Consider the following 17,483-nt stretch of genomic DNA (forward strand, 5'->3'; position numbering starts at 1 on the left):
TGGAAAAAGAGGAAGGCCTGAAGACACCTTGAGAGGTGGCAGGCCTGTCTAAACTCTGAGTTTCCCCGCCAAGGGTGGCTTCGGTATCTGTAGTCGGAGTGGGGGCCGAGGAGCCTGCGACCTCGGGCACAGAAGACACCGCTAAAGAAGCGTCATCGGAACTCAGTGGCTGCGTAGGCGCCTCGCTGAGAACCGGAGCACCTGTAGCCGGCTTTAGCGTGGTGTCGGTAGAAGTCACGGACCTCGTATGTCGGTCCTTATCTTTGCGTCTTTTACTCAAAACTGGAGTTGGAGTATCCGACGACATAATGTAATTAAACTTTTTACCAAAATAGTGTTGGGCAAACTCCTCCCGACGCTTAGTGCGTTTGTTGAATCTAGCACAAAAACGACAGGCCGAGACGTCGTGGTCTGGGCCTAAGCAAGGAATGCAGAAGGAATGGAAATCCTTATGCGGTATTTGCTTCCCACATGAAATGCAATTATTAACTTTGTCTGACATCGGTCTGAGGCAAGAAAAGTTTCCCCAACGGGGTACTTAGCTTTCAAGAAGACTTCGGCTGAAATATTTTTCATAAATCTCAGGAGCTGGCCGACCGGCACTTGCGAACTGCTTCTGCTTCGGGCACCGCGCAGCAAGAAAGACTGAAGAAAATGGCGTCGGCTGGTTCTTTTATACCCCTGCCGCACTGACGTCAGGGAAGAAGCGACAACAGACGCCGGACCTAGACTTTGGAATTCGGCCGACCGAGGACCCACCTGACGGCAGGATAACACATCTGTTATGACTGCAGCTGTATGCACGATGAACATCTGGGTCCAGAACCCACGACTCCTCCTGGAGGTGAGGTCAAAGGAAGGCGTACCAGATTTGGCTAAGGCAGTATGGCGCAATGAGTATTAAATTTCTTCCCAGTGAGCTGGGCTTTTGGAAGGACTTTGGGTATCAGGGGAAAGGGAGGGAAGGCGTACAGGAGACCAGAGGGTCAATCATGTACAAGGGCATCCCTTGGTGACTCCCCCGGAGGGGGGATTTGGGCAAAAAAGATGCTGCATTAGGCATTTATGGACATGGCAAAAAAAAGTCACAGCAAGGCTGGCCCCATCTGTGGAAAATTATCTCCGCCACTTCCTGTTTTAGGGACCACTCGTGATGCAACAGAATCACTCTACTGAGTGTCTGCTATCAGGTTGGATTTCCCCGGGATGTGCACGTCTATCAGAAAGCATTGGGATGAAGTTGTCCACTGCCATACTCTGAGGGCTTCTCGACAAAGGGGTATGATCTGGTTCCTCCTTGTTAATGTACCAAACGACTGACATTCTTCCGCTGGAAACCATTGTAGTACAGACGGACAGCGAGTCCTGGAATGCTTGCAATGCTAACAGCAGAGCTCTCATCTCTGGGACACTGATGTGTAAATGGGCTTCATGATCCTGCCATGTTCCTTGGAGTGTCCTCCCCAGATAATGCCCCTCCACCCTATCTGGGGGCATCCAAGGCTGCTGTGGTACAACAAAGGGTCGACCTGATGTCACATGAGTGGAGTGAAGCCACCAGCAAAGGTCTTTCCTGCAAGACTCTTACTGAAATTTGGTGGGACATGGGAAGTTCTTGTAAGTACCACTGAGTGAACAGCAGCCACTGCAGAATCCTCATGTGCAGGCGTGCTAATGGCACTAAGTTTATTACTGCTGCCATGGATCCTGAGACTTTCAGGACTGTTCTTGCCTGTTACTTTTTTCTTGGAAAGAAGGTTTTGATATCGGATGTCGTAATACTTGAACTCTTTCTGGGGGAAGTTTTGCCATCATTTTTGTTGTATTTTGTTATGCTCCTATAAAAACAATAAGCTGCAATGGCAACAAGGTAGATTTTTCGTAGTTTATCGTGATTCCAAGATGAAAGCAGAGATGGGATTCACATCTAGATCAAGGGAGGTCATCGTCCCCCTGTACTCATCACTCATTAGACCTATGATTGAGTACAATGCCCCGTTCGGAATGTATCTGACCAGACACCTGCTGCAGCTTGAAAGGCCCCAAAAGTTCCTCACCAAAAGGATAAAGGGTCTCAAAAATATGTCTTATGCTGCCCGACTGAAAGAACTCCAGCTCTATTCAGTCTCATACCGCTTGCTCAGAGGTGACCTGTGCCTGACATATAAGGCCATGTCAAACCCAGATTTGATGAATATGCTTCACCTCAAAATATCTAGATCCCTCAGAACCACAAGGGCGGGAGACTTAAACCTTGACACGGTTATAAATAGAACGTGCTGGAGGGACAGATTCATCACCCAGAGACTCCCTATGCTGTGGAACAAAATCCCGGTACATGTGAGGCAGAGCACCTCTCTGGCCTTGTTCAAGAGGAATCTTGACCAATGGATGGGAGATTGCAGATATACCCCAGGGATTACTTCAGTGTCACTGCTTGACAGAGGCACAGCAAAATGATAGGCATAGTTTTTATTCAAACTAAAGGGGTGGCGAAAGCCACATAACTATGGGCTAGGCTTATAAATGCCCTTGGGCAGATAGCCTAGTATGAACCTATGAACCTATGTAATGTGGTGTCTCTTGCTATTAGTAGTAGATGCTTGGTGACAGCAGTTAGGAGCCAGTCTAGATATGGAAACGCTCGGAATCCTAGATGTCTCAAGTGAGCCGTGACCACTGCCATACACTTGGTGAACACTCTGAGGGTTGTAGTGAGACTAAACGGCAGAGTCCAAAACTGGCAGTGGCTGGTTCCCAGCCAAAAGCGCAGATGACTCCTGGATGGCCTGTCCATTTTTATGTGGTAGTACGCATCCTGGAGGTCTATTGAGCACGTCCAATTGTCTTTTCCCAGGAAAGGGAATATTGACTGCAGTGTTACCATCTGTAATTTTATTTTTCAGACTGATTTGTTTCATCTGCTGAGATCCAAGATGGGTCTCCAGTCCCGTTTTCTTTGGTACTAAAAAGAAAGTACAGTTGTGTACACTTACGATAAATGTAGCTGTTAGAGTGCATTCACTGTTGCAGTCATTACATTTGGGTTATCCCTGCCAGGGTAGCCCTAGCCCTCGGCCGGCCCGAACATCAGAGGCTTAGCATTTTTGCATCGGTTGCTGTTGCTTCAAGACTGTCATCAGGTCGACAGGAGTATAAAGTAAGGCAGCCGACACCATTACATCAGTTTTTCTTGCCCTGTCAGGAGCCTACAAGTGGGAGCCAGGTTCTGGTGGAAGAACCCCACCAGTAGAAAGTAAATACCAAAATGCCCCTTGTAAGGAGAGAGAAGAAAGAAGAGAGGGAGGGAAAAGTACAGTTGTGTACCTACCATAAATGTAGATGTTCAAGTGTATTCACTGTTGCAGTCATTACACTTGGGTTATCCTGCTGGCAGGCTACCCTCAGTCGGCCTGAATTCCAAAGTCCTGGTCTGGAGTTGGTTGCTGTCACCTCTTCCCTGACGTCAGTGCGCGAGGGGTATACAAGATGCAGCCAACACCATTTTCTTCAGTTTTTCTTGCCCCAGATGTCAGGTGCCCCCAAGAAGGTAGGCAAATACATATTGCTAATAAAAACATACAGTAAAACAAAAACAATACCTTCATCTACAAGCAAAAAAACCCACATAAGTTGTATAGGATAGAGAAGTATAGACAAGTCCCAGCAAAGAAAGGAGGATGGAGGGTGGGTAACCTGGACTGCAACAGTGAATACACACTAACATCTACATTTATGGTAGGTACACAACTGTACTATGTTCATAGTGTTTCACTGTTGCAGTCATTACACTTGGGTTGAATCCCAAAGCTGAGTTGGGGCTGCTGGGTCTAAATAGGATTAGGAGAGGCTATGAGGCCCTGCAGAACTGCAGTGGCAAGGCCTGCTCTGGATTTAGAGTAAAGAGGTAAGTGACAATGCTTGGTAAAAGTGTGCACTGAACTCCAAGTTGCAGCCTCCAAAATTTCCTTGGTTGGTACTCCTCTGAGAAAGGCTGCTGAAGTGGCTGCTGCTCTGGTAGAATGTGGCCTAATATTCTTAGACACGGACTTGCCATGTTGTGCATAGCAGAAACGAATACAATGTCCTATCCATTTTGAAATAGTCTGCTTTGAGATAGCCTTTCCTTGTGATCCTGCAGCATATCCTATAAACAGTTGCACAGTTTTTCTGAAAGCTTTTGTTTTGTCCAAGTAGAAGCATAGCTGCCTGTGTATGTCCAAAGAGTGCAGAAGTCTCTCCCCTTTATTCTGGGGATTTGGATAAAATGTTGGCAAATGAATGGTTTGGTTAAGAGCCACACTAGATACTACCCCTTGGCATAAATGTTGGGCTTGTCCTTAGCGAAACCCTGTCCGGATGAAAAATGATAAAAGGTTCCACTGCCATTAATGCCTGTAACTCTGAGACTTCTTGCTGAAGTTATTGCTAGGAGCAGAGCAGTTTTCCATGATAAGAATTTTGTGTCAGCTGTATTGGCTGGCTCAAAAGGAGGTAGTGTGAGCTTTTCTAAGACAAAGCTGAGGTCCCATGTAGGTATCGGTGCTCTCCTTGGGGGTCTTATGTTTTTTGCCCCTCTGAGGTACTGTCTTAGCAGTGGATAAGAGAAAATAGGAGGTTCCGTATTGTAATGAGCTGAAATGGCAGAGGCATGGATCTTAATTGATGAGAAGGATAGGCCTTTGTCCAGCATCTCAGTTAGGTATTGTAAAATCTGAGGAATATTTGGAACAAGTGGTTCAAGTCCTTGTGCCTGGTTCCAAGCACAGAATCTCTTCCATTTTTCTGCATAAGATTTCCTGGTGCTGGGCCTCCTGGCTTCCAAAATGACATCCATAACAGCTTTAGAGAGAGGTGTGTTCTGAGTGGCTATATTATCCGCCAAGCAGCCAGATTTAAGGTTCTGAGTCGGCTGTGCAGGATCTGATTGTTTTGTTGAGTCAGATGATGAGGAATTAGGGGTAAAGTCTAGGCTGGGCCTTGAGACAAGCTCTTTAGGATTGGGTACCAGTGCTGGCGTGGCCAGTCTGGGGCAATCAAGATAATTTTTGGCTTCTCGTCTGACTTTTAGGAGCACCTTGGGAAGGAGAGGCAGTGGTGGAAAGGCGTAAACTGTTAGGGTTTTCCAGCTGAAAGATAGAGCATCCACTTTCCATGCTTGTGAGTGATAAGTCCTTGTGCAGAATCTCTGTAGTTGGTAGTTGTGAGGGGAGGCAAAGAGATCTATGTCTGGGCATCCCCATTTCCTTGTTATCATGCTGAAGACCTGTGGATTTAGTTTCCACTCATGAGGGTCCATGAGGTTTCTGCTTAGTCTGCCAGCGTATTTTTCTTTCCTGGCAGGAATTGTGCCTGCAAATGTACTTGATAGGTCAGTGCTGTGTTCCACAAAGTCATGGCCTACCTGCAGAGGGGATAGGAATGTGTGCCCCCTTGCTTATGTACCACCTAACTGCAGTATTGTCCATCTTTACTAATAGTTGTCCTGGATGTAGTAGATCCTTGAAGGCTGTCAGGCCATTCTGTACAGCTAGCATCTCTTTTTGATTGATGTGAAGATGCATTTGGTCCATGGGCCAAGTGCCCTGAATACATTTTCCTGCCATGTGTGCCCCCCCAGGCATAATCCGATGCATCTGTTGTGTCTGCCTGGCTGTGGGTAAAGTGAAAGGCTGTCCCTTGTGGAGACAGGCCAGTGCCCACCAACGAAACTCCAGTTGCAGGCAGGGAATAAGAGCTATTATTGTTTCCAGGCTGTGGCAATGTTGAGTCCAAACACTTTTTCCGTACCATTGTAGCTTCCTCATATGCAGTCTTGCATATGGAATTAGGATGCAAGATGCCAAGAAGCCCAGAGCCTGCAGAATTTTTCTTGCAGGTAGCTGGGTCTTTGTTGCCATCATTTGAAAGTAATGAGTCAGTTGCCTTTGCTTGTCTGGCGTGAGATAAGCCATCTGGGCAGTTGTATTTAAGCTTGCACCCACGAATATTCTCTCGAGAGGGCACTAGTTTTGACTTCTTTTCGTTTACTGTGTACCCAAGGCAAATTAGTAATTCTTTTACAAACGCCAGATGCTTTAGTAGAATGTCCTTGCTCTCTGCTTGAATAAGGCAGTCGTCCAAGTAGGGATATATTTGAATTGCTTTTTGTCTGCAAAATGCAATTACTGGTGCCAGGCATTTTGTGAAAACCCTGGCCGCAGTAGATAAGCCAAAAGGCAGTGCAGAGAATTGGTAATGCATTGAGCCAGCTATGAATCTGAGGTATCTTCTGCAAGATTGTCTGATTGGGACATGCAGGTATGCCTCTTTGAGGTCCAAAGTAACTAGCCAAGCCTGCTTGACCAGCATGGGTAGAAGTTGCTGCAGTGTCAACATTTTGAATTTTGGAACATCCAGGAAAGTATTTAGAATTGACAGGTCCAGTATTGGTCTCCAGGCTTTGTTCTTTCTGGGTACCAAGAAAAAGTCTCGAGCAAAATCCTTGCCCCTGTTCTTGCTGTGGTACTTTTTGAATAGCTCTCATGTCCATGAGAGCAGAAATTTGTTTTTGTGCCTCTGCCCATTGGTTTTGTGGCAGGTCTGGCATACCTTTTGACCTTGGTAGGGTGTGAAAGTGGAACCTGTAACCCTGAGAAACAATATTCAGTATCCATTTGTCCTGGGTGATCATGTGCTGATTTTGTGAGAAAAGTGCTAGTTTTCCCCCTAAGGGTGCTGTCAAAAGGTAAGTGGCTTGACTTTTGTAGAAGGAAGTCATTGGGACCTGTTTCCTATAAGGTTGTGATTTATCTTCTCTGCCTTTGGGGGCTGAAGCACCCCATTGTTTAGGTCTGTATGAGCCTTGGGGCTGAGATCTGCCTCTTGGGCGTCTGTATCTGCCTCTTTGTGGCCTGTCCGACCCTGGAAAGGACCAATTTTTAGACAGCCAGTTCCTGCTAAATCTAGGTGGCTGAACCTGTAAGAAATTCTTTACTGTCTGCATTGATTTTGCTTTATCCTCCATTTACTTTAACACCTCTTCTGCCTTAACACCAAACAAAGTATCATGCTGTAATGGAGCATCCAATAATTTTGCTTTAACATGATCAGGTAAACTTTGTTCTTTTAACCAAGCAGGCCTTCGAATGACAGAGCCTAACTGCGGCTCTGCAAGAAGCCTCTAATGAATCAAAACCACATTGCAGAGTATGCTTTCCCACTTGTTCAGCTGCATGCAATAAATCCTGCATTTCCTTATTGTCAGGACATTCTGAGCTTGTAAGAATTTTCTGTTTTAGCAAAAACATTAGGTATTGTTGATATTTAAGCATGTGAAACAGGCAGTTTAAAGCCCTCATCGCTAAAGTAGCAGAAGTGTAAACTTTTTTCCCCCCATCGATCCAGTGCTCTGAAATCCCTATCAGAGGGAACTGGGTTTTTTGCAGTGGAAGCCTTGACCCCTTTGGGACCCTGAGAAACTGTTTCTGGGTCAGCAGCAGGGTTTTTATAAAGAAATTTCTGAGAGTCTGGGACCCTGTAGTACCTATCTGGTTTGACTGGTGCAGGGGGTAAAGAATCAGGAGACAAACTGGATTCAGAAAAAACAACAATATCTAGTACAGGGGGGATAGCAAGGGGCCTGTGCTGAGGCAGTAAAAGAAAGTCTCTCAGCCTTTTTTTGGATTCTGAATAATCCTGTCTCTCCCAATGGAAATGCTCCCTCATGGTGTGCAGGGTTTCCCCAAAAGAGCAATCCTCAGGAGAAGAGGCTGAAGGGATAGATTCTTCAGCTTCACAGTCCTCATAGGGAGGAAGAGAATATCCCTGTTCTGAAGAGGAATCAGAGGAAATAGAAACCTGGTCAGAGGAGTCATAGTCAGTGTCTTGCCTAGGCCTTCTATCAGGAGGGGGATGGGAACCCCTGATAAAAGTAATTAGGTCCTCGGCCATTTTAAGCATCTGTTTCTTTGGCATGGATGACTGTCCAGGAGAATGCTGTACTTGTTTCTTTGTCTTTAATGGTGTTTTTGACTTTGCCTTGACTGCTGTGGTGGACTTAATAGTAAGCTGTGAAGGTCTGAAAACACCTACAGGAGCCGATGCCTACTCAGCGGCTCCAGACCCATCTGAGGGAATAGTTTCCGCAGGCCCAATACCTTGAGTTTCCAGAGGCCTAGATGTCTCCATGTGGAGTCGGATGCGGCCTGTGGCTCTGAGGTAGCAGGTGCCAAGGGCTGCGAAAGCGCCTCACTGAGAACCGGCGACTGGCCTAGAAGAGGCTCCGTCGGTTTTGGACCTCGGACGCCTGCCCTTTCTTTGTCTTTGTGTTTTTTTATGAACTCCAGTCATCTGTTGTTCTGACGGCATTATGTAGTTAAATCTTCGGTCAAAGTAATGTAAAGCAAAATCAAACCGACGCTTAGTGCGTTGGTTGAATCTAGCACAAAACTGACAACTAGCAAAGTCGTGGTCAGGGCCTAGGCAAGGAATACAGTAAGAGTGAAAATCCTTATGAGGTATCTGCTTCCCACAAGAAATACAATTGTTAACTTTTACTGACATCGGTCTGGAGCAAGAAAAAGTTTCCCCAACGGGGTACTTGGCTTTATTGAAGACTTCGGTTCTGAAATTCAATTTCGAAAATCTCAGGAGTCGGCCGACCGGCACTTGCGAACTGCTTTTGCTTCGGGCACCGCGCGGGAAGAAAGACTGAAGAAAATGGCGTCTGCTGCATATTTTATACCCATGGCGCACTGACATTAGGGAAGAGGCGACAGCAACCGACGCCGGACCTAGACTTTGGAATTCTGGTCGACTGCGGGTAGCCTGCTAGCAGGATAAGCCAAGTGTAATGACTGCAACAGTGAAACACGATGAACATCACCGGGTTTGTCAACAAAAGGAGACTTCGGTGGCACAGAAGTCAGGATAGCTTTAGCAGCAGGAGACCGCTTCCTACCCTTCTTACCCTTGGGGGAAGGGTGAGACTGCCTACAAACAAAGGCTTGCTTACTGAGGTAATTTGTCTGAAGGAGAAACAAAAACATGTTTAAGTTCCTGCAAGGCCTTGCCCTTATCCTGAAGAGAAATAAATCAGCAGCGACTTCACCAAACAAGTGTTGGTTGTCCAGAGGAGCATCCATCAACTTAGCCTTAATATTATCCAGCAAAGGTTGAATAAGAAGCCAGGAATACTTCCTTATCACAGAACCAAAGGAAACAGCCCTAGAAGAAGCATCTTCTACATCATAACCACATTTAGTGGAATGGCAAGACACCTGAGACGAAGTCCCTAACAGGGGTAAGAGCAAAAATCTTCCCTTCAGAGTAATGAGATGAGAAATTACCTGATGAGCTTGGAAAGAAGATCCAACATGCCCCTGGACATATGGATCTGATAACTGAAAGCCCTAAAAGCCAAAGTAGCAGAGGTATAAACCTTACCTAGCCTTTCACTGTCTATCAGAAGGAAGTAACTTAGTAGAAAGCAGCAACTGAGATAGGTCATCAGATGCCACAGACGCCACAAAAGTGTCAGCCAAAGGACACCTATATAGAAATTTACAATCTTCAGCATTCTATATAACTTATCAGGCTTCTTGGGGGTAGGGAGCTGGAATTAGGAGCCTGAAATGCAGCAGAAGAAGGCATCCAACAAAGCAGCCAAAACAGGAACAGCAGCAGAATGTCTAGGAGAGTCCATTTGCAGGAGCTCGTAATCTCTCTCTTGCATCACAGAAACTAGGGCACAATCCCCATTAAAAAAAAACCTCCAATCTAGAGATTGCGTTCCCAAAAGAAATTTCCCCAAAATGAGCATCAGGACTAGTAGATTCTTCCTGGAACCCATAGTCTAAAGGAGAGGGAATCTGAGATGAATAAGCAAGGGATTCCTCATTTGAATCCACCTACTCTCCTAACAGGAATCCCATTCCATGGATCTTATAATGGGAGTAAAGGACCAAGGGGGATCTGGAACAGAGACTCCATGAGAAGGTTTCAAAGCCAAAGTATTAAACAACCTTGAGTGAAATTTTGCCATTCACTCTGCAGATCCATAGGAACTGGAGAAATATGCTTAGTCTTTTGGTTTTTCTTCAAGGGCTCATCTGTCTTACAAAACTTACAAGGCTCTGACCCTGGATGGCATTTAGTAACAGTAGTCTGAACTTCCTCCCTGATCCAAGTCTGAAGAACATCTCTAAGCCCCTTGTAAATAATCAGCCACAGTTCCCCCTGAACGCCCAAAGCAGACATCTGCAAGGCCTATAAGAAAGTGTTTAAGGACTGATTCGCGCCAGCTTCCAAAACAGTCACTTAAGAATAATCCAATGTCAGAGCCGGGTGATCCTCTGGGCTTTCACTTGCCTCAGGAAAGACATCCAGCGGACGCTGCACAGCAGAAGAATCAGGCCTAGACTTCTTGGCCTCCTCATTTACAAATGCTGTCCCTCAGAGCAGTAAGTTCCTTCCATCATGTCTTTAGCTAAAAGCTTAAGACGTTGGCTTGCCAAATACAAAGCCAAAGTAGAAACTTTGGAACAAAGACATGACAAACTGAACAGGACATATGGTTGTGGGAAACAGAGACAAAATAAGCATTGCTCATGATGGTCTCCCATACTGGCATTAGATGACATGAAATCCCACAAGCAATAATAAAGGAAAAATATCAAAAAAAAACTCCTCCAGGGCACTTATCTGAAATGGCTTGGTGAACCAGCAAGGAACAGGCATTCGGACTGGCAGCAAATAAGTTCTGAGGATGGTACGTCCAGACGTCACCTTTATGCCCTACGCTATATGCAAGGAATGTGTGTACACGCGCGTGTGCATGCGCAATGTATGGTGTACATTAAAGCAACTGTCTGGCATACAAAGCCGTCTCAGACTCCGCCTTAATGGAGTTGCTGCATATCCGTAAGTCAAACTCCACTCACGCAACCCGCACACAAGGCCTCAACCTGGTCTGTGACACTGAGAACTTGTTGGCAGGATAGATTTGTGCCCCAAAGACTCCCCCATCTGTGGAATAGACTCCCTTCTCCATGTCAAGCAGAGTACCTCACTAGCCTTCAAGAGGATCCTGGACGACTGGAAGGGAAACCGAAAATATACCCCTGGGATCCCACCTGTGTCCCTGCTGGATAGGGAAAACAGGGCAAGACTTTGTGGGAACATGGGTGAAATTCTCGGCTAGGCTTATAAGGGCCTCCGAGCCAATAACCTAATATCGTCCTATGAACCTACAGGCTTTGGTATACTGGTTGGAATACAGGCCACCCTTGGCAGAAAAAATCCCTATTGTAATGAATACTTCAGCAGTGAAATGGAAGGACATTATGTGCATTTAGTTGAAAGTTTTGACACATCCAGTAACTATTTCGAGATCACGCTCCAATAATAAATAAAAATGCACAGTAATGAAATAAACATGAAACACTGGAGCTTTTTACCTCTCTCTTGAAAAGAAGGAATGGGTAGTGCAAATTATCAGAGAGTTACTAGAGCACACAGAAATTTCTTCTGAAAATATAGCTAGGGAAGGAGATAAAATTACAGTGGAATTTAAAAACAGGGTAGAAATGGAAGAGAGATGTGGTAAAGTAGTGACAAGAATTATTTAGAGGGACTGAAAGGTTGAAGTATTGCATAATAGGGCGAATCGCAAAAAAATAGAGAAGCAGTTGTGGAATGCTCAACACAAATCAGGGATAACCTCGACAATATGCACAAATTTAAAAAAAGCCAACTATTTTTATTAACTATGGAACAAAAACTTTTAGCACAAAGACCTAGGCCAAAGAAAGCAGAAAGTGTTGTCGCTAAGCTTAGGGAGCCTATAACAAGGAAGATAAAAGATGCTGTAGAGGTTCTAGAAATATTCGAAAATTTTATGAAAGTCTGTATAAAGCAGAGAAATACTGCAATCAAGAAAATGCAAAATGGAAAGGTTTATGGAAGAAATAAATATGCCAAGGTTAGAAGTAGATGAAGCTCAATTACTAACAGGATAGAAGGAGATAAAATAAAAATGGTGATGTATAACCAATTTAATAGGAAAGTCCCCAAGAATGGTGATATTTCTGTGCAAGTCTGGAAGCCAGGATGGTAAAAACTGATGTAAATCTGGAAGGTTTTGATTAACAGTATTTTAATAGGGGGAGAAGCACCAACATCCTGGAAGAAAGCAGTGGTGGCTGTAATATCAAGAAGAGGATAACAACCAATCAGATTCCAGCTTCATACAGGCCCATTTCAATCCTACACCATGACTATAAAGTGTTTATATGTCTATAATAGCTAAAAGAATGGCAAAGACTATACCACAATTGATAGATACAGATGAATGCAATTTTGTGGAGGGGAAGCAAACATTTGACATTAACAGAACATTGATGATCCAGAGGAAAGCAAAATCCAAGAAAATACCATTCTTGTTGGTAGGTCTTGATGCTGAGACAGCATTTGACAGAGTAAACTGGGGAGTTTAGGAACAAGGCAATGGAAGCACATGCATTACCTGATAAAATAAGGTTGATTTGGAGGATATATGAGGGAGCCAGGGCTTAAATTAAAGTGGATGGGTTCCTCGCTGATCATTACTGTTTGAGCAGAGGAATCAGGCAGGGGTATCCACTTTCCCTTTTGTTATTTGCATTTTATTTAGAAACACTGGCAAAGAAAAGAAGGGACTGAAATTCCAGGATATAATTAATATGGCAGTCAAAAGCTGGCTCTATTTGCAGAGGATATTGTAATACCTGATAAAAGCAGAAAAGGGCATTCGTGTTACTGAGCATTTTGAGAGCATTTCAAATCTTTTTGATACACAAAATTAATGAAGCTAAAACAAAGGTAAAAGCTGTAAATTATGTATCCACAAACAAATTGGTTCAGCAATATCCATATTTATAAGGACATGATAAAATGAAGTACTTAGGAGTATGGATTAAATAGAATTCTGGTATGGCAGCTAAGGATATGTAGGAAGAGACAAAAAAAATTATATAAAAACTTAGAAATTGAAAGTTACGTTTTACGGATATGGATAGCAAGACACAAGCAGTTAAGTGTTACTTGTCCCTTTAGTTTTATACACAGATCAGCCATATTTTTATTAACCAGAGGAGAAGCTGTGGATAGAAATTAATAGAGAGCTGAAGGACTTTATATAGGAGGGGAAGGTGGCAAAAGTCAAGTAGGATAAGATGATTCTTCCAACTGAACAAGGGGGTCTGAGATTATCCGATTTGAAGGGGTATTTCAGTGCTACAGTTAAGGCTCCTATACAAAGCACAAGCAGAAACTTATAATTCAAAGTTGAAAGGGATGTCGACAAAATGGGGGAAGCTCAAGAAACAAGGCGAGACTGGGATTTTCGATGCAGATCCTTACAGAGAACAATAACCACACAGATTATTATACTCATGAAACAGCAGAAAGTATTCTAAGAACTAAGCCAACACGGGAATGAAGAAAGGCGATTCTGCTGATAGGGATGACTGCAATTAAGGATACAGACAACAGAGGCAAGAAGGGGCTGGTATTTACTAGAGAAAATGGCAAAAGAAACAAGGTACTGGGAGCAAAAAATTAGAGGGGGAAGGTAATAGAATGGGAGGAGGACAAGAATTTATGTGCACTGCAGGCTATAGATTACCTTCCGTATCAAGGACTGATATCACAGTTTAGGCAAAGAGAAAGAAATAGGGGGATCCTAAGCAAAGACCAGCACTGGTAGAATTTTTAGTAGAAACTATAACAGAAGCTGCTGTTAAAAAGGGAATAATTAATACAGCATATAAAATATTGCATGGTAAAAGAATCAGTAAGTTGAAGTACTGGGTATACAGAGACTGGATAAGAAATTCCCAAAGAAACAATGGAGGAGATAAACGTGTCTCTCCCAAATATGCAAAAGTCTAAAAGATTTATTATCTTTGCTTAGAAGTGTTTACATAAGTATTTTATACCTCAAGTACACTCCAAAGAATGTTTCCTCAGGTAGACAGTAAATGTTTGAGGTGTGATGAGGAAGAAAGAGGTAATTGTGAACACATTTTCTAGCAGTGACTGATTTGGCAAAAAAAAAAAAATCCCTGAAGACAACTATCAGAAATACTGGGTAAGCAAATTGGTATGACTAAGGAAATTATTTTTTGAACTATGACACCATCAGAATTGCCTAGACATAGTAAAGCCTTGCTGAGTCTATGGTGGCTGTCAAAAAAAGCAATTACTTGGAAATGGAAAGCAAAGTCAGTGAATACAGTAACAGAGGAAAAAAATGGAAATGCGATCTTTAGAAAAGGGCAGGAGCAAAATACATAGAAAAAAATGAAAATTGTGGGAACAATACATGCAGACGAGTAAAGAGGTTTAAAAGAAGGCAGAATTTGAATGAGCTATGTAATCCTTGACTGACAGTGACTGGCTAGATAAGGGATGTGTAATGTCTGCAACTAAAATTAAGTCAATATGCTTTTTCATTTATATAAATGTACAATTTCCTAGGTCATGGATGGAGAGCCTGCTCCTAAGAGTGGGAATTCTCTGAGAAACATATCTGACTTTCCAACATGCCCTATTTATGTTGCAAGCATAAGTCTTTTAGTCTAGTAGTTCTGATGCTGCTTGCTTTGTGGATGTGTAAAAGATTCATCAAAATAGGGTCCAGTGATGTCTTGTATGCCACGCAAAGCACCTCTCAGAAGTTTGTATGATAGAGAGTAAAGAGAAAGGGCTTTGAGGCAAACATAGGACAATGTTTACTCCCTGTACTCTTTTAAGGACTGAGGACATTCCAGTTGCTGCATGTGTCTAGTCAAGTACATGCAGAAGGGAGCATTATATTCTATCATACCACTGTACATGGCCCTCATCAGGCCCGCTATAAGTGGAAAGGAATGATGCTGACACAAGGAGGAAGATCAAGATTTCAGAGATTGGGATTTTGGATATAGACTCTCAAGGAGAACAACCAAAATCATACAGAGTATTATATTCATAAAATAGCAGGGAGTATTCTAAGAACCAAACCATCAAAAGAATGAAAAGAGATTTTGCCGACAGGGTTGACTGGTCAGGGATACAGATAATAGGCAAAAGGGGGCTGGAATTTATTGGAGAAAACTGGCAAAGGAACCAAGGTATTGGCAGCAAATAAGAATGGGAACAGTAACAGAATGGGAAGAGGCCAAGAATTTATTTGGACTCCAGGTTACAGACTGCCTTCCCCATCAAGGATTGATATCAGAGTATAGGCAAAGAGAAAGAAATAGGGGGCTCCTAAATGAAAGACCAGGCCTGATAGAGTTTTTAAAAGAATCTAGAACAGAAGCTGCCGTTAATAGAATTAGTATAGCATATAAAATATTGCATGATAATTCTAAGAATCAGAGGAGCTTAAAAAGGACAGGGAGGAGAGATTGGATATGCAATACACATACAATGGGGAGGGGGGTATATGCATATCTCCCAAATATGCAACAAAGTCTAGAAGACTTAGGATCTTTGCCTGGAAGTGTTTACACAGGTATTTTTATACCCCAAGTAGACTCCAAAGAAATTTTCCTCAGGTGGACGTCAGATGCTGGAAGTGTGGCAGGCAAGAAAGAGGTGGCTGGGAGCATTTTTTTGGAAATGTTATGAGTTGGCAGACTTTTGGAATTTCCTGTGGACTGCTCTGAGATGCTCAGTGAGCAGACTGGACTGAATGGGCAGAGGATTTTTTTTTTGAGCTGTGCTACAGAATCGGTATTGCCTAGACATAATAAAACCTTGCAGAGTTTAATTACAGTGGCTGCCAAAAAAAGCAATTACTAGAAAATGGAAATCAACGTCTAGACCAACTTTACTAGAAGTACTGAATATAGTGAGATAAAAACTGGAATTGGGATCTGTAGAAAAGGGAAGAAGCAAACTACATAGGAAAAAAGGGAATTGTGGGAACAATATATGCAACTACAGTTGTTTCAATGGTATCTGTGATGTAAACTGTTTACAACTGAAGTGATATCATTTTGTATGTTTTTCATTTATATAAATGTAAGACTGCCTTTATCATGTGTAAATTTAATAAAGACTTTTTTGGGGGGAGGGGTAAGTACAGTGGTACGATGACTTCTCTGGACCTAGAAGCTATGTCCTTGTTTAAAAGTTGAGCAATATAAAAGGATTTTCTTACTAATTTGAACACATGTTGGTCAAAGGCAAGGTTGCTATCTATACAAGTTCTGATATCCCCAATTAGTGAATCATCTCTTACAGGTGTTTTTTTGATGACACAGTTACCCAGGGTGGCAGACTTCCCAAAAGGGAATTTCACATTTCTTAGTACTGAGTTTTAAGCCATGGCTTTGGCAACCAGCACTTGCATTAGACTTTACTGAAGGGTGTTCTCATCTTGGGGGGATTCAATGACTGTCCCAGTAGGCAATCATCTGTGAATCTTGTTAGCAAGAGTACTTTGACATTGGCTTTGACATCTGAGACGCAGATGCCAAAGTGGAGTAGGCCTAACACAGAGCCCTGGGGGATTCAACTGTGCGCCTAAGTGACAATTTAACATGGGTGTTGAAGAAAGGACTACCAACAAACATTGACGGCAATAAGAAAAGCAGTTGCATGACATCATCCATTCCCACACACTTATAACTTCTAACATAAAAAGGAAGGATGAAGTGGAGTATACCCCCCTTTTATTTTTTTAATACACCAATCTGTATGGTCAAAACCCAGAGAGAGTGTTCTGCAAGGCTTGAAGAGTTATGAGGCTGCTCTTACTTCTAATACGCTGATGTGAAGGTGAAATTCAAACAACGTCCACACACACACTGAACTGTGGAGCCTCTCTAATGCCACATCACCTTAGGGCTGACATGTCTGTAATGAGTACTGCACAGAACTGTCAGGGTGGTGAATAGTCTATCACAGGAAACACTACTGGTACTGGTGACCATGCACCATGAAAAATAGTGCATGCACGCCACAGACAGATTTGGGGTATTACACAGAATCCACCATTCCAGTGTCAAGAGTGGAGAACTCGAAGAACTTGATAGGAGGAATCATGGATACAGCTTACTGCCATGCAACTCAGACCCCCTTGTACACCAGCCCAGTGTCAAATGGATGAGGAAGGACGGAATATATTTTTGCTCAATTGGCCTGAGCGCTGTCTCTTATGTAGCCAGGCATTCAGACTTCAATCTATAAATGTTAGTGACTGAGCAGACTGCAGATGCAATTGTGCTGGATTCATTGATATTTACAAAGACAAAAGCAATTTAATAAAGGGACTCCTTCACTGACACAAAAGTGGTGGATGACATAACTAGAAGAAAGCTGTCAAAATATGTCAAACCCAGAGCTGTTGGACATGCTACACCTAAAGAAATCCCAAGCCCTCCAAGCTACACGCTTCTAGGGACCTAAACCTTGTCACCACAATTAACAGGACACGCTGGAGGGGTAGATTCCTATCCCAGAGACTTCCT

The 17,483-nt window shown here is 43.3% G+C and overlaps 1 protein-coding gene across 1 annotated transcript in view; it reads right to left on the reverse strand.

Annotated features, from left to right (window-relative positions):
• The window catches only part of RPRD2 (regulation of nuclear pre-mRNA domain containing 2), a 2,300,864-nt gene that overhangs the window by 2,025,452 nt on the left and 257,929 nt on the right, over nucleotides 1-17,483 (reverse strand). The window lies entirely within an intron of this gene.

Source organism: Protopterus annectens, chromosome 8.part0, assembly GCF_019279795.1.
Source record: "Protopterus annectens isolate FY-2018-M chromosome 8.part0, PAN1.0, whole genome shotgun sequence".
NCBI lineage: Eukaryota > Metazoa > Chordata > Ceratodontiformes > Protopteridae > Protopterus > Protopterus annectens.